Genomic DNA, 22317 nt, shown 5'->3' with positions numbered 1-22317 from the left:
TCGGTGGTAGAGCGTGTCTAATCGGCGTGGAAGTACTTCTGCCAGCCTTGGCTTGAGCTCCAGATCTATGTAGCCCAGGAAGGCATGGTGGTGCTCTGGAAGTGACCAGATACGGTTCCGTTTCAATAAAAAGAACGCCCTCGCCATAGTTGTGGCATCACGCTTAGCGACGAAAATCTTCCTCACATTACGCATTTTAAGGCCCCTGCGAGCATTTCCATCCGCCTTCTCATTTTCTAGAATACCACAGTAATCTGGAGCCAATGAAACGTTATACGGTTTCCAGCGTGGTTGTCGAGATGGTGCAGGTATGTGATGTCACGAGAGGCATGTTCATGAATGGTGAAGATGTGTCTGCGTTGCAAGCTTTGGAGAGCCGCCTTCGAGTCCGTGACAACAGTCCATTGCTGTGGCCGCTGGCGTAAAACGTAGCGCATAGCTTCCTTAGTAGCGTCAAGCTCGGCGGTCATTGATGATGTCGCAAGATCGAAGCAATAGGAGAACGTGTGGCCAGTTTAGCGAATGAAAATTTCCGAGGAACTGAGCTCAGGTGTAAAACAGCTATCTGTGAAGATGTGGTTTTGCGCCAGAGTAAAGCCGGCTGATATGGTGAAGTGTTGAGTTCATTTTAAGGCATGCTTTTTTTTGGAGTAAATGGCGGGGATGCTGCATCTGATATGTAGGGGCGAAAGGGTTCAGGGTAGAAAATTAGCTGGCATTGCTTTTGGTCCTCAGAAGGAACGAAAAGATTTAATGCACTGAGTGCTTCCCCTAAACTTGAATTACGATTTCTACAATGCCTGTTAGTGTATTGCTTTCGGCGTGCAGCCGATGGCGCAGATGAATTCGCAGTGTCCTGGAGTCGAATCACATCCAAAGGCAGACAGCCCGCTTGAGGGATTGTAACTAAGCCCGACGACCCTTTCGTGAGGCAGGGGCCAATGCGAAGGCAGTTGTTTCCGGCCGCATCTAGCTCTTTTCTGTTTGTAAGTGGATGCTTCTGAAGGACAGAGAGTCTGAAACGCTGTAAAACCTCGTCATAGACTTTGCACAGCAGTTCCATTAAGCGACAGTTACTTTCCCAGCGACTTCTAGTGAGACACCTGAGGATGTTTGACATTGCGGTAATTTTTCAACATAGTTCCATCACTTCGGGAGCCCAGAACGATTTCGGCTTATTAAGATTCCGAGGAATCTTTGGGTTCGCACATAGTGTAGGGTGCGGCCTCTGAGAAGCAATAAATATTGCTTCATGTGCTTGCGAGTGAAAGCAATGGCGACTATTTTCTCGGAAGATAGGTGGAGTCCTCTGGGTGAATGATGCGCAGATATTTTTGCGAGAGCTTTCTGCAGCCTTTGCTACCCGTGTTTCAGCTTCATATAATACAAAAATTGCTAGATCAATCTCGTCCTTTTGGGCTGAAAAGTACAGAAACTGCATCATATTTCGCGTCGACGAGGTTTTACTTCCTTTGCTGTCACAAAATAGCAGCATAATTACGAATTGCTGGTTTTTTTCTACATTCAAGTTTGCGAATCTCGAAAGGCAAAAGCAACATTTAACCTAAGGGAATTGGGGGTACACTTAGTTGTGAGAAAAAGTCTTGCATATTCAGTTCACCGCTGCGTTACTTTTATGTTCACACACTCACACTGCGGTGCTCCCGAGAATCCGTGTATGTTTTCATTGATGTGGAACCTTATATTTGTGATACACTACCTTGCGAGCTCGCACTCGGATGACCCACAGGCCAATGAAAAGCCAGCACAGTTACTTCAATAACATCAGTGTTTCCTCAGCCTTTTAGTTAACGGTTTCACTACAGTGCGTGAAGCCAGCATGTAAGAAAGGTTGCGTTTTGTACATTGGCTTCATTCAACAGCACATGACAATTAGCGCCCACGTTAGGGAGGATTGTGTATTTAGTAGCTACCCTAATATTGTGCCACATTTTTGTACTCAGGACGTTTTTTCCCAGTAAATATTCCCGCCTGTTTTATAGCTGTTTGCGCGAGCCCAACTTCACACTAAAACGCATTGGTTGGCTACAAGCCGGAGACGGTAACGGGAAGAATTCTGAAGAACTCATTTGGTGGATATCTGGTCTTTAAACGTATAAATACAATGTCTTTTCATTTATAACCCCTACAACAATACAATTCTTCACGGCATGTCCGAGGGTTGCTATCCTTCTGTTAGGAAGGATAATTAGGAAATTAAAAAAATTATTTGAATAATTAATAATTATTAATACGATAAATATTAAGAAATTAAGATAATTCACAAATTAGGTCTTCGTAATTGCAGCTGTAAAAATGTTCACAACGCTTACAAACACGCGTCAGCATGTAGCTTGTGCGAATTGGGGTAATAAGCCGAAACAAATACTGTAGTTTCCCAGATTTTTAGTGATAGTTCCGTGAAATTTGCTGAGATACCTGGGGACATTATGGTTAAATTCAGACTTGCCGTGAATATCTCGCTATAGACTGTATTGTTAAACTTTGCTGACCACATTCAACTTCTCTTTTTGTGTCTTAAAAACGTGGTGGTTCAATTCTACTACGGCAAAAGGCCGCGGTACCTGAATTCGTATCTCTGTACCGGCCGATCGTTGCTGGAACTGCATTTATGCATAAAACAAATACATTTACAGTATTATAGCCTGAGCAACACACAACACAACGTTCGCCGCTGTAGACATGCTACGGTTGGCGTCTCAGTAAACAGGCAGTATAAGATGCTAGTAAAAGCCTTGCTTTTTAAACTAGGGCACGAAGGGGCATCACGGGTGTTGCCTGGTATTTATAGCAACTCCTAAAGCGCAGCCGTAGCGAGGAGGTCTAGAAGGCGTAGGCAAAAAAATACAAACGAAAACAAGTGCGCCTATCGTAAGAGAGCATGCGCATGTTTGAAGTTACGTCGCACCTGTTGCGACGTGTCAAGTGCCTACAAATGCATTCAAATGAAAATTGGAGGGGATGATACTAGATACTGGGTAGTGAGAGTTAGGCTTACCATTGCACACTAGGTTCTACATTGCTAAACGGTAGCTTGAGCATGACGTGCGGCAATTCTTATGCCCAATTATACGATAGCCGAACATTAATAATAACTGTAGGCCTACAAAGAGCAATTTGCCGAAGTTCCTAATGACAGCAACGAAGAGGATGAAACCGTCAACAGGATGAATAATAGATGATAATTATTATGTTCAAAGCTGGCAGTGGATGTTGCACCACTGAATAAAAAATAAACAGTACTTTCTTATTGAGATATCTTTACAGCGTACGTTTTTAGGCAGTTGGCTCTTCCTCTGGCTGTTTATGCGTCCCTAACGAAAAATTTCGTATATACAGTATAAGAGCTTATGGATGACGAGAGGATTTCATTGTAACTTCTGTAACATATATAAAATCCAACCAGACATGTAAAAAAGAAAAAAGTCTGTTTACTTTGCAAACAAAGCGCTTGTCAGGAAACTTTTCTTTAAACAACGAATTGAGTGTCGCTACAAGAAGCAAGTTCTGTTGGCAACATTTTTCGTCGCCACCTGTTCTATGATACACATTTGCTTAGCATTATTTTTAAAAAACGGTACCGAAGCTCTATGCTTTCTTGCAATTTTGTAAGGCTCCAGTTAAGAATATTTGTACTCACATCGTTATCACATGTAGCTGGATCTTGACACCAGCTTGCGGTTAGTGTTGTCCTGAAAGTGTGAAGGCCAGTCTGAATCTTGAACTAATAGGTGACTGTCTATTTTCTTAATACCTCAAGCATTTGTAACAAATCTTATGAATCAAACGGGGTACATAAAAAGTGGGTTTGGTAGTGAAAAATATTTGTTGTACATCCGCTGAACGAAACATCTCGCGCTAAGACACTACCATCAAAAGGTTCATTTTAAATAAACAAGAAATCTTCTTATTTACTAATGTTTTGCAGTATCCTGAGCCAATTCTTCCGCACAACATTCTGCTTCCTCGCAGAGCAGTGTTTTACAAACTGCGTGTTGTATTCGTGGCATTTTTTCTCTACACAGTTGCACTGGGCTGTTAAGCCAAGACTACAAAACATAGCTATATTATAATTTTTTGGTTAGCTGACACGTCATCACCCAACTACAAAGGGGAAAATATTAGCAATCGTTGTCAGTAGTTGTCCATGCCTTGTGGTGTGTCTGTGTATGAGTTAAAGGATTCAACGAAGATGCGCCAACTCTCTCGTTCCGCCTTATGGTACACACGCTTACCAAGTGCGTTCGCGCTTTAAGTGATACAAGATGATTGGACGTGGGCTGCCGGCGACGGATCCCGACGCCTTGTTCTGGACCATTCACGCCCGCCTACCGTTTTCATTCCTGCAGGGCCTGCTTTGGTGGTGTGGGGTAGTAGAGGCCTGGGGAAAGTACTTCTCGGCGGTGTAGAGAATATCCGCCGTGACGAGTTCGGCTATTTTCTTACCGTTCAGGTGTGTTATGAACGTGTGAAGTAGTTTGGATGTTTCTGTAAATGTTACCAAAGCATCTTACGTGGCAGCAAAACAAATGAGACGAAGCATGGAAACTATGAGTGATCTATTTACATGATGATGCCGCAGAGCGATGTAATCGATTTACCAGCGGCCATGATCGCTCGCGCCTTCCACTCTTTCATCATCGTCTGCGATGGGTCCCAATAAGGCATGCGCCAGGTCCCACTTGCGTTTCCCGCAAAAGTACACCCTCGTCGAAGGAGACTGAACCGTTCGAAGAAAGTGTACTTGGATGGATGCAGTGATGATGTGAGATGAGAATATACGGCGAAGTCCTTGCGACAGATGATGGTGAGCTTTATAATAATTGGCCCCGGAACAGCTGTGCGGGCCGATGTAATAAAAGAACGTCCGAAGCACCTGGAGACACGCCGAAAAACGGGGCAGGGGAACGGCATCGTCGTCTGGCCATGTCGTGGCTGGTCACGCCTCTGGTGTCGGAGGGTCATTGGCTGGGGACAGGGGTCTAGGGAATGGGTGCTTCCATGCCTCATAGGGGCGCGTATATGCGTTTTCTAGTCAGTAAAGCCAGCCGTCACCACAGCTGTCACCAAGGGTTATATCAAAGCATAAACGTACCCAAACTGAAATAAACAGCACCCAAAATGTACTTGCAATTGTTGAAAACTAATGTGTAGAGAAATATCCAATAGAAATACCCGAAACCGAACTAAAAACAGAAAACCCGCCAAAACGTACAAGAAGCAGTAGCTGAAACTGACCAAAAGGCAAAAAAACACCCGGAATACCATTTATAATGCATAAAGATACCAACAATAAATTATATACGTGATAGCAAATGTTAAAATTAAAATATTACAAACCCTTGAAAATGAAAAAAAAAGTGGTAACAGGATTTGAACCCGAGTGAGGAAGTCTGCTTCGCCGGAGCAGACCTACTACACTACGAGAGAGAGCGGTTCTGTGCGATTAAATTGACAGCCACATGCCTATACTAGGAAACGCCTATACGCCACCGAGGCTTGGGTGCCCACACGGTCCAAAAACGTCCAGGCGTTATCATTAGTATCCGAGATGGTTCGATGCTGTGGCCAGGATGGGAATGAAGGACCGCACACTCCACCAAAATGTTACGTGGCAGCAAAGATTTCACGGTATATTTCCATCTCATCTCATCATCGTTGCAGCCGTCCAATTCTTGTGACCTCGACCGGGACGGTCACCTTTGATAAGGGGGAAATGTTATGAACTCAGGCAGGAGGGAACGCTGGCACTTAAACCAGGGGATCCACGCCAACGGCGAAGCAGTGTGTTGCACAGGCTGAGCTCTAATCTCGAGCTGTCCTGGACGCTTGTACATAGTTATCCATGTAAGTAATTCCCTGCGCCATCGTCATATATTCATGTCAGCTAAAATGTGGTGACGGTTACTCACAGGTCCGCCTGAAAACGGTTACGTCGTCTCATCATCATCATCATCATCTTCATCACCAGCCTATCTACGCCCACTGCAGGGCAAAGGCCTCTCCCATTATTCTCCAATTACCTCGGTCCTGTGCCAACTGTGACCAATTTATCCCCGCAAACTTCTTGATCTCATCTGCCCATCTAACTTTCTGCCGCGTCCTGCAACGCTTGCCTTCCCTAGGGATCCACTCTGTTACCCTTAATGACCAGCGGTTATCTTGCCTTCGCATTACATGCCCTGCCCACGTCCATTTCTTCTTCTTAATTTCTACTAATATGTCTTTAACACCAGTTTGCTCTCTGACCCACTCCGCTCTCTTCTTCTCCCTTAATGTTACACCTATCGTTTTCCGCTCCATTGCCCGCTGAGTCGTTCTCAATATAAGTTGAACCCTCTTAGTAAGCCTCCAAGTTTCTGCCCCGTAGGTGAGTACCGGTAAGATGCAGCTGTCATACACTTTCTTCTTCAGCGACAATGGTAGGCAGCTATTCATTATCTGAGAATGTCTGTCATATGCACCCCACCCCATTCTGATCCTTCTAATTATCTCTGCCTCATGGTTGGGATCTGGGGTCACAACTTGGCCTAAGTAGATATATTCACTTACCACTTTCACTGCCTCGCCACCTATCTCAAACTGCTGTGCTGTCCCGAGGTTATTGATCATTACTTTAGTTTTCTGCATATTAATTTTCAGGCCCACGGTTCTACTCTGTTCGCCCAGTGCGGAAAGCATGCTTTGCAATTCGTCCCCCGAGTTACTTAGCAAGGCAACGTCATCAGCAAATCTGAGGTTACTGAGGTATTCTCCATTAACCCTTACTCCCACCTGTTCCCAATCCAACGTTCTGAATACTTCTTGTAAGCATGCTGTGAATAACATTGGAGAGATTGTGTCTCCTTGTCTGACACCCTTCCTTATAGGTATTTTACTGCTCTCCCTATGGAGGATGATCGTAGCTGTAGACCCATTGTAGATATCCTCTAGTATTCTTACATAATGCTCATCTACCCCCTGGTTCCGTAATGCCTGAATGAACGTCTTCTAGTCAGGCCAGAATCCGAGCGAGTGTAGCAAACCGGGGATGAGGTCCGACCTGTGCGAGCACAAACTTCGCCTTCGTCCGAAAAGCACTGCATGGCACATAACATAACCTCCGCGGAAGACTGTCAATCAACTGCTTTTTTATATTAGAACATACCCTCTGGGAAAGTGTCCATCTTCTGGTGTTCGTGTTTATCTCTACAATCACCCACGGCGACAAGAGGCAGCCATCCTGGGGACTCATAGTGATGAGAGAACCAGCGGATAATAGTAGGGCTTGAGTCGTTGCATATGCGCATTCTCAATGGACGCGTCGTGGCGAAATTTCTGCAGCCGCTGGTTTCCAGAAGTAAATGAGCGAACAAGCTGGCGGCATTCCTTAGCAAACTGCAAAATCTTGGATATTAGTGTGCACTCGGAGGAATCAGGGCGGTATGGAAGTACCATGTCCGGCGTGCAGGTTGGCGCACGTCCGGTAGTCGGCTCCATCACGGTATTATACGCAAACGTGAGGAACAGAAGGATCTGATTCCACATTGAATTATTTGATAAAATATACATATACAGCATGTCTCCATTCGGTTAGACCGTTGGTTTTCGGGCGGTACGCTGTGGTAATAGGATGAACTATGTTGCCCTCGGCCAAAAGCACTTTGATAACTTCTGATAAAAAGACGCGGCTTCTGTCGTGAAGCAGCTCTCGTGGCGCTCCGTGTCGAAGGAAAAAACGACGGAAAAAACAGGATGTCCTGTCCCGCGCTATGGCGGCTGACAGAGCTGCTGTCTTTGCGTATCGTTTGACATGGTCTACCGCAACATTATTCTACTGGTGTTCTCTTGGTAGGCATGGAGGCGGCCCAAAGAAGTCGATGCTCGCTCAATCGAAGTGGTGCGCATGCCCAGCAGAGGCTGGAGTTCACTCGTTATTGGTCCTGGGAGAGACTTACGGCGCTGGCAGTCTGTACTAGAACGAACAAATTTCGTCAAGAAGGTGTACATGCCTCGCCAGAAAAAGCGAAGGCGGCGTCTTCGGTATGTCTTCAGGACACCTCCGTGGGCACGGTGCGCGTCACAGTATAACGAAGAGCAGATGTGCAAGCGTAAATGACGAGGGATGACAAGGAGCCATTTGAGATCTTCGGATCAATTGTCGGCGGTAAAGGAGTTGGTCACGGACAGCGAAATGGGCAGCTTGACGGCGAAGAGTACGGCGCGCCGCTGCTGGTGATGGTTGTGACAAAAAATTCTACGATGGAAGCGATCCGCGGATTCATTTGCTGTTCAGCATCCATGTCGGTGGTATCAATGGGGGCCGGTGTGCACTACACAGAAGATAAATCGTCGGCGTCAGATGGTAGAGGAGACCGAGAAAGGGCCTCTGAGTCAGTGTGCTTCCGGCGGGACCGGTGCGCATTCCCGTGCGGATTCGCGTCACCTGTGAGGATGCACGGTTCGGGCAGGTGGTCAACAGGAGCCCCCAAATCAGAGCTCGAAAGTGTAAAATCCTTAGGAATGCAAATGAAGCCTCCTGTTATCAACGTATAAATGTTATTAAATTAAACTATAAAACGCAGAGTTCTTCGTCCTAAAGGTGCGAAAAATCATCCAGTACTTTTGTGACGAGACGATGATCGACAAGCTCTACAAAGCCGATTGCTTCGCCATGCAGGAGAAGGCATTGTACCGTCGATGAATTCGTAACCACCATGGCACTTGCACCATCGCAGGCAGTTAGAACGGCGGGGAGTAGCGGCAGGCAGGTACGTCTCAGAAAGAAATCGGACGGCGTAAAGAGTACAGTTCCATCAGGGACGGATGCACAACAAAATCGGAGGGGCGTGCTGGAACGTCTGTGTCTTCCGCAACGACTACCTTCGTGCCAGGAACACCGTGAGAAACTTCTGGCAGCGATGAGAATTCGACTTCAGAAGGAGCGCAGCGGATAACAGCCTCAAGCCGCAATAGAAAAGTCTAGCCCAAATTGGCATCATGGGAGCAAGATTGCAACACGACGAACTCAGCGGTGTAGACTACCGCCTCAAAAACCACCCGAGATGTGCAAGCAGAAAGTGGCCTAATCTGTTGTGCGTCGGCAGTTCGGAACGAAAGTCCCTAAAGGGGCGTCATAACTTTTCTAAGAGCCCGGCAGAGGTTGGCATAAAATACAGAAACAGCAGCACCAGTATCAATGAGTGCATCAGTGGGGGCCCCTTGTACAACAATGTCGATAACATTTTCGGGAGTAAAACTAGGTCTTGGACAGTTCGAAGTCGACACCGTTCATAACTCCGGAACTGCGGCCGCTAGTTTTCCTCTTTGGTCTTGTTAGCGCGGAGCTGCATAGACGACAGCGAGCGGCGACGAGGTGTAGGTGAGCGGCGGTCGTTAAAGGTGCAAGGGCGGTCATATGTTGACGAGGTACCTTGTGGCTTAGATGGGAATTGGTACGTAGTTTGCGGCATATCCGACGGGGCATAGGCGCGATTGTAATAAGGAGCTCATTGATCATGCTCCTGGAACGGCATCAGAAGGCGGCAATAGCCGGCGACATGTCCAAAAATTCCGTAGGCGAAACATGTGCGTCGGTAGTTCTGAGTACGCCATTAACCTCAGCGGTAACGGCTACTCACACTTAAGTGACGGCATTTTCTCTACACAGTAGTAAGATGGTGTGGTGGCTGAGCGGGTACGACAGGCCGAGATGAAGGTACTGGCTAAGGCGGCATTGCAGTAGGCTGCAGAGACAGCATTCTCACGGCTGTGGTGTACGTGAGGAGTGCAGCAACCGGCTTATGAGACCGGGGAGTTGGAAGTGCCTAAGCTACCTCTTTCTGTATAACGTGCCTGAGCACTTGGTCCTGAATAGATGACCACGATGGGCAACACAGAGGAAGGGAGACTTGGCGGGCAACTGCTTCCCGAATGAAACCTTTTATTCAGCCGCACAGCAGCGGGTCGTCTCCATTGGTCGCAGCCAATGTATGACGCGGCACCGGGCGGTATGCATCTGGCCAGCGCATGTTACCAATTCAGGGAACGCTAAATCGGTGCGCAACAAATATGAAAAAAAGAGCATTACCAGAAAGAAAGGGGAGATGAAACTAATCGCAAACACTCGCGTGCGGAAATTGATTACAAGGTGAGAGTGTCAAAGCTAACAATGGCACCGCAGCCTTCTACACAGACCATAATGTCCAGACTTGCTTCTCAAATTTGGATTTATGAAGCCATTGTGCTAAAAAACACAGTGCTAGCACAAAATTTTAACCAGGGGAAGAAATGAACAGGCATAACACTAGCCTGAGAAATGCAGCCGAAATTTTAATCGGAGGAGAGACATGTCAATTTCCCATAACTTTCATTTATTCCGAACGATGCTGTCTTAAAGTTATAAATGAGGTAGGACTCACGAACGTCGCGATCGTGATGAGTTTTAAAACTAGATGCAAGAATTGGGGCCTTCAGTTGTTCAAACGAATGACCATGAGTGTTAACATGCTTTGATAGAGGCAAAGAAGGGCAGGTTTTTGCATGAGTGGTGATTGTTAAACCTCAATCGAAAGGGTGTTCCAGTCTGGCCGATGTATTGTTTGCCGCAGAGGGTACATTCCAGCAGTTATACGACGTTGGCGGAATCACAGTCAAAGTTCCCGTTTACATTAACATAATAGTTTGCAATTGTGCTGGCGGCGCGCTGTGTGGTGGTCATTTGTGGGCATGCCTTACAGCGTGGTTTGTTGCAGGACATGCAACCAGCAGTCTGTGGTCGGTTGATGCTGGATTTTGTGACGTCGCCCAAATATTTCCTGAGCCTCCACGTGTTGTATATAGACGCAGCAAAAATTTGGGCGACGTTATGACAAAATCCAGCATCAGCCGAGTTTATAAAAAGAAAAGAAGGAAAGGTTACCTTAGGCTAAAGCCACAGAATGAAATTCAATCAAGTGCTTGAACACAGCGGTAAACGACAATTACCGTATAAAGTTGGCAGTTACACCATTACATATGCACAGACATGTTTGCGAAATAGACTAGAGCAATAAATAAATATCTCCAGGTAATCCGAGTACCGATTATATGTGTATTCCTGTAGGAACATAGCGCACAAAATAAGCAGACATTTGTAATAGTTAAACGTATGAGGTTTCCTGGTCAACTTATGCGGCATGTAGAGAGGAACATGTTGTAGCAGCTCACCACAAGAATTTTTATAATAATATTAGTAATAATAATATATATTAATAATAATTTTAATACTAATAATATTAATAATAATATTAATAATAATACAATGAGGATGATGATGACGATGATGGTGGTGGCGGTGTACACAGGAGCTAGCACCATCTCCTTGCAAACGTAGAAGTCACTTCTCCTTCTGCTTCTGTAGCGTGACACCACATCAGCTAGCAAGCCTTACTACCGTTCACGTTTTCTTTAAGCCTGCACCGCAAGCCACTGTGCGTTTCGTTTCCACGTGTGAGTGCAGCCTTTGTTTTAGCCACTTTTTGAAATGCTAGTTCGGTATTTCGGCGTATAGTCGCACGTCTTCACTTCTATCTGCGGTATCGATTCGGCGAAAAACGACAAGTTTAATCTCCCGAAGAAAAGCGCAAATTTTAAATGCCGTCTCCGCTGGCGAGGAACAAGATTGTGGCAGCCTTGAGTAATACCAAACTAGCACCCTCTGAACAATCCTGAGTTCCGTAAAGAGCATCACGTTGGCAAAACGGCATCCTTTAGGCATACCCTTGGTCCTAGTAACGCGTTAGCGCACCGAAAAGTGACAAAAAGCAAAAGCGTCACTTAAGTTACTTTTGTTAAAACGGAGGTATGTCGCATTGCTTCTTTAAAGCGCCGTGTCGTGCCTCAGTTCATGCGAACGCTGGAGACGAAATTCAAACAGTTTTTTGAGGTGAAACACGTCCATGAAGGGTGAGTTCACCTTCACTGATTTTCTAGAATTTGGCTTTCTGCTTCATTCCCGCGAGCCTTAACTCAAATCCTGCATCTAAAAAATCCCTGAATGCAACCAAAAATTTCAAACTTTCTCAACTTCGTCACATACAGATTTACCTGTAGGGGCGGTGCATACCAGCAGTTAGCGCCAGCAGCAACCGCCATAGCGGGCTGCTCCTGCGACGAATACCCAACAGCGAGTACAAGCGCTATTCTCACGCTAGTGGAACTTGGGAAGTTGCGCACACCGCGCAAGAGCCCTCGCACTTATTCTGAGTTTACTTTCACTCCAGAGTGGTGAGTGGATACCAGCAGTTAGCGCCAGCAGCAACCGCCATGGCGGGCTGCTCCTGCGACGAATACCCAACAGCGAGTACAAGCGCTATTCTCACGCTAGTGGAACTTGGGAAGTTGAGCACACCGCGCAAGAGCCCTCGCAATTATTCTGAGTTTACTTTCACTCCAGAGTGGTGAGTGGATACCAGCAAATAGCGCCAGCAGCAACCGCCATGGCGGGCTGCTCCTGCGACGAATACCCAACAGCGAGTACAAGCGCTATTCTCACGCTAGTGGAACTTGGGAAGTGGCCACACCGCGCAAGAGCCCTCGCACTTATTCTGAGTTTACTTTCACTCCAGAGTGGTGAGTGGATACCAGCAGTTAGCGCCAGCAGCAACCGCCATGGCGGGCTGCTCCTGTGACGAATACCCAACAGCGAGTACACGCGCTATTCTCACGCTAGTGGAACTTGGGAAGTTGAGCACACCGCGCAAGAGCCCTCGCACTTATTCTGAGTTTACTTTCACTCCAGTGTGGTGCGTGGATACCAGCAGTTAGCGCCAGCAGCAACCGCCATGGCGGGCTGCTCCTGCGACGAATACCCAACAGCGAGTACAAGCGCTATTCTCACGCTAGTGGAACTTGGGAAGTGGCGCACACCGCGCAAGAGCCCTCGCACTTATTCTGAGTTTACTTTCACTCCAGAGTGGTGAGTGGATACCAGCAGTTAGCGCCAGCAGCAACCGCCATGGCGGGCTGCTCCTGTGACGAATACCCAACAGCGAGTACAAGCGCTATTCTCACGCTAGTGGAACTTGGGAAGTTGAGCACACCGCGCAAGAGCCCTCGCACTTATTCTGAGTTTACTTTCACTCCAGTGTGGTGCGTGGATACCAGCAGTTAGCGCCAGCAGCAACCGCCATGGCGGGCTGCTCCTGCGACGAATACCCAAAAGCGAGTACAAGCGGTATTCTCACGCTAGTGGAACTTGGGAAGTGGCGCACACCGCGCAAGAGCCCTCGCACTTATTCTGAGTTTACTTTCACTCCAGAGTGGTGAGTGGATACCAGCAGTTAGCGCCAGCAGCAACCGCCAGGGCGGGCTGCTCCTGCGACGAATACCCAACAGCGAGTACAAGCGCTATTCTCACGCTAGTGGAACTTGGGAAGTTGAGCACACCGCGCAAGAGCCCTCGCACTTATTCTGAGTTTACTTTCTCTCCAGTGTGGTGCGTGGATACCAGCAGTTAGCGCCAGCAGCAACCGCCATGGCGGGCTGCTCCTGCGACGAATACCCAACAGCGAGTACAAGCGCTATTCTCACGCTAGTGGAACTTGGGAAGTTGAGCACACCGCGCAAGAGCCCTCGCACTTATTCCGAGTTTACTTTCACTCCAGAGTGGTGAGTGGATACCAGCAGTTAGCGCCAGCAGCAACCGCCATGGCGAGCTGCTCCTGCGACGAATACCCAACAGCGAGTACAAGCGCTATTCTCACGCTAGTGGAACTTGGGAAGTGGCGCACACCGCGCAAGAGCCCTCGCACTTATTCTGAGTTTACTTTCACTCCAGAGTGGTGAGTGGATACCAGCAGTTAGCGCCAGCAGCAACCGCCATGGCGGGCTGCTCCTGTGACGAATACCCAACAGCGAGTACAAGCGCTATTCTCATGCTAGTGGAACTTGGGAAGTTGAGCACACCGCGCAAGAGCCCTCGCACTTATTCTGAGTTTACTTTCACTCCAGAGTGGTGAGTGGGGCCCACCGACAGTGGCCCGCGCACTCACAAGGGGTGAACGGGGTCACCACGTTTGGCACTCGCACTCGTAAGTGTTCAGTGGGGCTCACCGCGAGTGCGGCTCGCCCTCGCGAGTGGTAAGCCTGGCGCAACTCCTCTGGCGGTCGTACTCGCAAATGTTGAGAGGGGCGTACGTCGAGTGGGCCTCGTACTCGCGAGTGGTGAGTAGGGCTCACGACGAGTAGCGCTCCCACTCACTCGCACTAGCACTTGCCTGCCAGAAACGATAGTGAGGTCATCACTCACCACTCACTCGTCATTGTTAGGGCGTGTGTGAGTGTACTCATGAGTGAGCCTGCCGATCTATGGGTTCCACGGGAGTGCAAATGGCTTAATTTTTCTACGGAACTTTCATTACCGGCATAATCTTGGTGTCGCCTAAACAATTTTCATGAGTGAAGCTTAAGCGCAAAAATTTAGAGGGACGAGAAAGGGAACGGCACAGGCGCTTGAAAGTTTTATTGAAAACGAAAACACATTTATACCACTCCCAGACCGAACAACCCAGCACGTGTGCCCTCCGCACATGCGTACGGCTGTACAAGAGAACAACCACCCCGTTCTCTTCTCGTTTCTCTTCTCCTTACCCTCGTTCTCTACCCCCTCTCCTTGAGAAGCTGCACTTCTTTATCTAAAATACTCAGCGACGGGTGACTTATACAATCGGAACCCTTAATCCGGATATGGAAGGCTTCTGCAATTTCCCTGGTGGCACGGTCTCTGTACTTAAAAACAACTTCCGTGTCTGTGAAGCATGGCTGACAACCGCATTTAGAACAGTGCAGCGCCAGGTGTGTCTAAGGCTTTCCTTTGAAAGAGGAATGATGGTCCCTCAGGCGTACATTAAAACAGCGGCCGGTCTGGCCGACGTACACCCGGCCACAGGACATGGGAATGCAGTACACAACATTAGTCATCCAATGAAGAAATTGGAGCCTGTGTTTTATCAAACAACCTCGTGGGGGGAAGTTCCTCGGGAATCGAGCCTGTTGCTCACCATGCCGCATAATCTGCCTAGCTTGTTCCTGGCCGAGAATACCACCTTGACGCCGAATCTGTCAGCTGTCTTCTTGAGGCGATGCGACAGCGCATGTACATAGGGAATGACTGCCACTTTTTTACTCTGGTCGCCATCTGTTATGTGATGCGCGAACCCTTTCAACTGTTTCACAAGATGCTGACCGATTGCTTGGAGGACGGAGAGGGGAAACCCAGCGTTCTCCAGCCGAACTACTTGTGCATTGAAGCTTTGTTGCGCCAAATGATAACAGGACTTGCTGACTGCGGATTTGAGACACGTGTGGGCTATCCCATTCTTAACCAGCTTGAAATGAAAAGAAGCGAAGTTCTAGAGTGGCTTATTAGAACGGGGCGCGTACATCCAGCATGTATGATGCCGCGAGAAACGAAGCTCGAGGTCAAGAAATTTCAAGGTGCCTTTAACTGGAACCTCGGCCGTGAACTTCAAACCTTTACCTTTCGCATTGAAGCCATCAATAACCGCACATTGGAAGGACTCTATTTGTACGTTGCAGCCCAGAACCAAAAAAGCGTCCACATAGCGGAAAACCTTAGTGGCAACGCCCTGTAAAGCTAGCTGCAAACCACAGTCAACCTTGCCCCGGAAAATGTTGCTCAGGACTGGAGCAACCTTAGACCCAATTCACACTCCCGACTTTTGTACGTATACCTTATCTTCAAACCCCACGACAGTACTCTGAAGGTAGAAACTGAGCAGCTCCAAAAACGCCTCCACAGGGATTCCACTTCGATTCACAAAGGCCAGCTCTTCATTGTCGTTTGTTATGCAATCTCTAGTACGTCGCATCATCACATCGTGAGGCAGGGAGTAAAACAGGTCCTCAACGTCCACGGTAATTCCCGAGACGTTCAAGCAACCAACAAAGGACAGATACTCCACAACCACCTCAGAGTTCCACACCGAAAACGGATCAATGATGGTCAAAGATTCTAAATGCGTCAAAAAACCAGAAACAGCCACCTGTCACGACCCTTGCTCTGAAACGATGGAACGAAAGGGTACCCCCGACTTGTGGGTTTTTGCTGCGAAAAACAGCCTCAGCGTGTGTTCCTTATCCTTCTTAATTGCCGTGGCTAAGCTATCCAGATTCCACGAAGTACACATGTCCAGGGCCCGGTCCCTGGCTACCATGCCACTGTCATGTACCTCTTTGAAATCCTTACGCACCACACCGAGTGCCCTGTCCGCGAATGCGGACTGCTCTAGGACAACAAAATGGCCTTCCTTATCCGACTCGACTAGACGGGCGACTTTAGCCACCAAGCGACTGCAGATCGAGCTCAATGAAGTCTCCCTTCTACCCGCGGGGCCGCGCCTGGCAACAGCGTCAACACTTTCACCGACAAAATGATCCCTTTCCACCTCTGTCACAGCTTTCGCAACACTGCGCGCCAGAGCCGGCTGTTCAACAGTCTTCAACGGAGTATTCAAACAAAACTTTGGTCCAAGTTTTAACATAGATTCCTCACGAGCGTCCAAGGAGACGTCTCCTAGCACCAAGAGTTTAACTTCTGGATGTTTACCTTCTGGATGTACGCATGTGCGAAGGGCACACGTGCTGGGTTGTTCGTTCTGGGGGTGGTATAAATGTGTTTTCGTTTTCAATAAAACTTTCAAAAGCGTCTGTGCCGTTCCCTTTCTCGTCCCTGTAAAATTTTTGCGCTTAAGTTTCACTCGTGGAAATTGTTCACCGACTAGCTCATCTCTCCATTTTGCTTTTGCCTAAACACAAATGTTCCTTCTGTTGGATGTATTGGAGATTTTATCCTGCACAACGGGAAACTATGCCTCTCTACAATGCTCATCAACAATGCACCTGCAGAACAGCGGCCAAACAGCTACACTGTTTTGGATGAGGCTTACGGATCATAAGTCGCATGCCACGTCTGTTACTATGCTTTTTTTTCGTGATATTGCTGCTTATTGTCAAGTATTTATTAAGAGGAATGTTTCTATAGTCGAATGGAGTTTGTAGACGAAGAATGGCCGTAAAGGTAGCAAATAATATCCATGTTTAGGCGCAAAATTGCGCCTGCTAGGATGAACAGAAGTGATGGCGTGCTTTTCTATTTGCTACCTGATTTTTTTCGTTTAATTTGAAAACAATGGCTATTTGCGTGGCCAGATGCGAAGGGCACTCCAGAGCGCCTCCCTTGTGTGATGGTGTTGGTGTGCTTGAACACACCGATGAATGCGTGATGGGTACCGGAACTGCGTGCACAACGAAAAACCCCTATTTGACGACGTGTTACTGCCGATTGGGAAGCCTTTGCCAAAGAAGGGGAAAACCTTTATTTGTCCCAGCGTTCTGCATTCCTCAGGCCGAAGTGAAATTCGTGGATGCGGGTGTATCTTTATTTTCTGCCTTTTTTTAGTCCCCCCAAACAGGATGTCAGTGCACCGCGTTGTCAAGTATTTTGCAGACTTCTTTTGTGATGTATTATTTATATGGTGCCTCATAAGCACACGGTATTGTACTCCAATGTCGCTTTATTACTAATTTTAAAAGCGTGCTCTGCTAGCCAGTGCTTGTTACGAGACGAAGACTTGTCCTTCAATGAGAGTGTATAAAGCTCTTTAGGAAATAAGACAGCGCACCAAAACACAATGATGGCGAACCGACAGGACGTCCTGTCCATGTGCCGTCGTCGTCTTGCGCCGCGACAAATCTTATTTACTTACATCAACTAACCCTAAGTATGTGCATGCGTGTGTGCAGGGGTGTGTGAGCGTGCTTGTGTGCCTAAACATATTTTGGCAGTACGTACAAAAAAATTTGGGAAACCTGCAGCTTACAAGAAGTGTCAACATTTTGTTGATGATTTCTATTTGTCAGGTAATGACAATGCGTAGTACATTCTCAAAATATAGCCACTATATTGCGGTTTGCATTTGCCCAAACTGTTTTCTACTACAGATTTGAATAAATATACATTTTGATATGTGGAAGGCGTGGTCACCGTAACCCCCAGTAGCCATTCCAGTAGGTCCGCCTCTTCTATTGCACAAAAATAACGGTACACCAAAAAGACAGCCCTATCATCATCGCCCTGCCTTAGCTCATTGGGTGGCGTAGTTGAGCGCAGAGGAGGATATAGACGGCGTGAGCGGGGCCCCTGTTTTAAGGGATGGCCCGGTGGCGTTGGCCATATTGCCCCAGTGTTCGGATTACATGAGTGATCAGGTGTGAAAGTTAGGAGAGAGTTCGTTTCGGCGGCGGGCGCCACGAACTCCCCGGCATGATTTCTCAGAACGAAGATGACAGGGCACCTGCGTTGGGTGTCCCTGTCACCGGGAGCCCAAGGTGGAGACGTGCAGAACACCTCAGCCAGCGTATAGCCGACTGAGTTTACAAAACGACAATTAGGGACAGTGATAGGATATAACGTGGTCGAAACCGAGGCTCGTGCACGTAATTCAGAGATGACCCCCATTCCCGCAACTGCGCTTAAGGAAATAATATTGAGGGCGCGAGGAACCGACGTACATATAACTGCGTGCCCCAACAGCCCTGCCTTGACACCGAAGCATCCCCACAGCGTACCGTCTCCGAGGGCATTACCCTGAAAAGGTGCAGTGTGCCGCATTGGCTCTAGAACGCATCGCGCAGTACCGTGGTCATATATATATATTAAAAGTAAGTTGTGTTGTATCTTGCATGTTTCACGCCATTTGTGTCCAAGATAAATGCCCATTTTCTCAAAGTCAGTTATTGGTGCCTTTGACGTCACGTGCACGAAAGTGTGGTGCGTCCTTTTTGTGGCCAACAGTTGCACTTCATAACTAAAAAAATTCCCCGCATTTCCTCGAGGGGAAGAATGTGAAAGTGCGAATTCAGGAGTTGAATTTGCGCGGTTCGGTAATGTTCGCGAAAGAGAGATCACACACACACACACACCTCACCCCACGTGGCCTCTTCCGCCTTCGTAAGGAGCCAACCAGCTTCAACTTGAACGGTTTATTTTCAAGATGTCCCAAGCCTCGAATATCCCACCCTCTACTCCCACTTCCCCCACTTGACCTAGCGTCTTCCTGATGTAATAAAGGCTATCTCCTCCTCCACACACACACAACTACAAAGGAAGAAAGATGCATTTATTCACAGACACCTATTTGTGTTGTCGTTGTACTTGATTGCTAGAGCGGATCTCAGCTTTGAAATTTCGTGTCAGTACTCCTTTAAGCGGGTGCATAAGCCCTTCTCACGCCCGATTCATGGCCAATCCGCCACGTGGGTATGTGCCATGCACAGACACCTATTTGTGTTGTCGTTGTACTTGATTACTAGAGCGGAACTCAGCTTTGAAATTTCGTGTCAGTACTCTTTAAGCGGGTGCATTAGCCCTTCTCACGCCCGATTCCTTGCCAATCCCCCACGTGGGTATGTGCCATGTCAGCGGGCAGGCAGCGCGCGCCCATCTCCCCCCGTTGCCAAGGAAGACGAGGAGCGTGCGCACCCGCAGCTGTTGCTATGTGGACGGACGGCGGTCAACGGAATTCAGGGTAGCTTATAAAGTGCATTCGCACTTAATATTACCTAGCTCAGACAATGTTTGGGAGCCTTTCTTGTGCATAGCAGCATGACTAGTGCGATCAAAAGTTTCTTCATTTTCCTCTAAATCTTGCTTTTGCCTTTCTGTTTTTTTAAGGATACGTTCACTTACTATATATTAACAGGTTTAATGAAGCCATCTTCTGGAGATGGTACGGCACCATTTTCTTTTCTATTATTTTTTTACCCTGAATTTATTCTCTGCAAGCCACTGGCCATTACCGACTGTACAGGGACTTATCAGGGAAAACACCAACTCACACTTAAAGCCGTTAGTGAGAATCACTAACCAAAACTGTGAACGAGCTTGCCATAGAAAACAATATTAACGGGATGTGGAAAATACAGATTTTCCTAGTGGCAATAGAAGTCCAATGAATAAACTGATTCAAAGTTTTTCCGAGGACACTTTCAGATACGAGGATCTTAGCGATGCGACTCCGGTATAATATAAGGAGTATAAATATAAAAATGCAATCAGGAACCACATACTTTATTGTTTCCTTTATGCAGTACTTAACAATTTGTAGTGTGAGTGTCAAACAGACATCTGAATCGCAATGTGATTGTGACTGGATAGGTAGTTAACACGCTTGCGTGCATCGCCCTGTATCTACGCGGCAGCCAAACCAGTAAGAGGCAATGTGTGCCGGTACTGTTTTTAGACGAAAAGCATGTCTTGCTCGGGGCTATGTCCAAACATCGCCTCCTGTATTTTATACACGTGGCGAGGGTCCGGCGTCCGTCCGTTATCCGCACCTCTCCCTCTACACTATATAAAAAAAGAAATCGTTAGTGGCACTCGGTTTCGATCCCACAACTCTCTGGCCGTAACGGGAGGTACGCGGTGGTCTTCCCATTACGCTACAAAACCGTGACAAGAGCAAGTGCTACGAACGCACCTTATGTCCTTGACTCATTCAAACTACGTCAGCAAGCTACAGATACAACGAAGGCACGTGGAGCTGAGCGTCAACGGAAACGACGAACTGAAAACTTTAAAGGAGATGTTGAATTTCAAGTGGGAAAGCTGTGGCGGGAAGCGCCACGCGCCTTGCAGCTCCACTAGCCCCGTACGCTGCGCCTCTTATGCTGATTGTGGCAGGTTGCCCCTAGAGATTGGCCAACCAAAGAATCTATCACGAGATAGCTTCCCGTTCAACCACCGTCGTCATCTTCCTGCAGGGGATCCGATGAAGAAGGAGAATAATACAAAGCTGCCAAGAGGAGGGCGTGTACGTTGCTCTCGCGTCATCCGCAGCACTTCTGCTAATGATTGTGGAAGGGTACCCCTAGGGATTGGCCAACCAAAGAATCTATCACGAGATATCTTCGCGTTCAACCACCATCGTCATCTACACGTAAGGGAACCGCTGAAGAAGAAGAAGAAGAAGACAAAGCTGCGAAGAGGAAGGTGTGTACATTGCTCTCAACCGGTGCACCAATATCAACAACCTTTTCCTCACCAACGCTCACGGAGACAACCGATTGTACTACAGAGACGACAACATCGACAAGGACATGATGGACGAGTTTCGGTGCCTCGAGAACCACCACCTACTAACCGTAACACAACAGTACTTGCGTGCCTTTGCCGCCGGTGTGGACCCGGACGCGGAATTCTCTCTGGCGCTAGTAAACACCAGATCACTCAATATAACGGCAACACAATGGAACCACACGGAACCGCCACGATGCTTCGCATCCTCATCAGGGTTCCCCACGGGAATATGGTGTAATTTTTTATTTTCTTGTTATATTAGAACCAATTGAGAGGTATTTAGGATAACGCCCTCTGTGCAAAACCTTCCAGCAGTCAATTTTTAAAATTTGCAAAGGCGCAAAACTTTCTCGATATGTTCAATTTACGAAGAGCATACTCACTTGCAAAATCCGTATGAAGCAAATGTGCCTAAGATCAGTACAACGAACAACGCATTCATTTTTTCAATCGGAAGACTACTCCCGTACCTTCAAAGGCAAGCCCATTATTCCTCTCTTCCTGCTGCCTGGTTTTATATCTCCTGTGCCGACTATACAACAAAAAAAAGACTTCTTTTGTAGTCATCATTCGTCTTCTTGTCAGCACGTTATATAAACGCATGTGAACACATTCCAGTCATTCTCTGTCATATGCGCACGACCATGCTTTGTGTACGCATGAGTTATACTCAAAATCGCGTTGTTGCTCTTTCCGAACTTTTTATTAGTTCTTTATTTCTTACGCATTTATTGTACCTCAAATTTTCACTCGAGTTAAATTACATGAAGGTTGGGCTGTGACATCCCCTTATAAATGATCGAAGAATTCTTGAACCTTAGCTTCATGCAAATAAAAAATCACACAACCTCTAATTAAAGTGGCACAAGCGCTTGAGCCCGCTGTGTCTTTTTGCGGTCGTTCGTTCTTGCAGTCTTCGAAACTGTAGGAAGCAGACTCAATTGGTGATGGAGCTTCCGACATTTATTCAGGTTGCGTAGGCCCGGCCAGAACAAGTGGCCGCCCGACTGCCTATTTCGATGTTTCCCCCCTCCTGTGTCACATTTCACTTCCCACGTGCTAGTCCAGTCCACTTATGCTTATCGTAGTGAAAGGATGCGGATGATTATAGTGGCGATGATGATGAAAATAACGATGACGTCGCTACAGGGCTCCCCCCTTTGCACGTGGTGCGTTAA

The 22317-nt window shown here is 47.4% G+C and overlaps 1 long non-coding RNA gene across 1 annotated transcript in view; it reads right to left on the bottom strand.

Annotated features, from left to right (window-relative positions):
• The window catches only part of LOC144164965 (uncharacterized), a 63356-nt gene extending 41746 nt beyond the window's left edge, over positions 1–21610 (bottom strand). Inside the window, exons 1-2 of the long non-coding RNA XR_013321278.1 lie at positions 21523–21610; positions 3662–3713 (exon numbers count right to left, since the gene is read on the bottom strand). This is a non-coding gene — a long non-coding RNA (uncharacterized LOC144164965). The remainder of the gene's footprint in view (positions 1–3661; positions 3714–21522) is intronic.
• Between the last annotated feature and the right edge of the window lie 707 nt (positions 21611–22317).

The sequence above is a fragment of the Haemaphysalis longicornis genome, unplaced genomic scaffold (assembly GCF_048455015.1).
Source record: "Haemaphysalis longicornis isolate Haplotype H1 unplaced genomic scaffold, Haemaphysalis longicornis Haplotype H1 scaffold_14, whole genome shotgun sequence".
Lineage (NCBI taxonomy): Eukaryota > Metazoa > Arthropoda > Arachnida > Ixodida > Ixodidae > Haemaphysalis > Haemaphysalis longicornis.
This window is presented reverse-complemented; position numbering and strand designations above follow the sequence as displayed.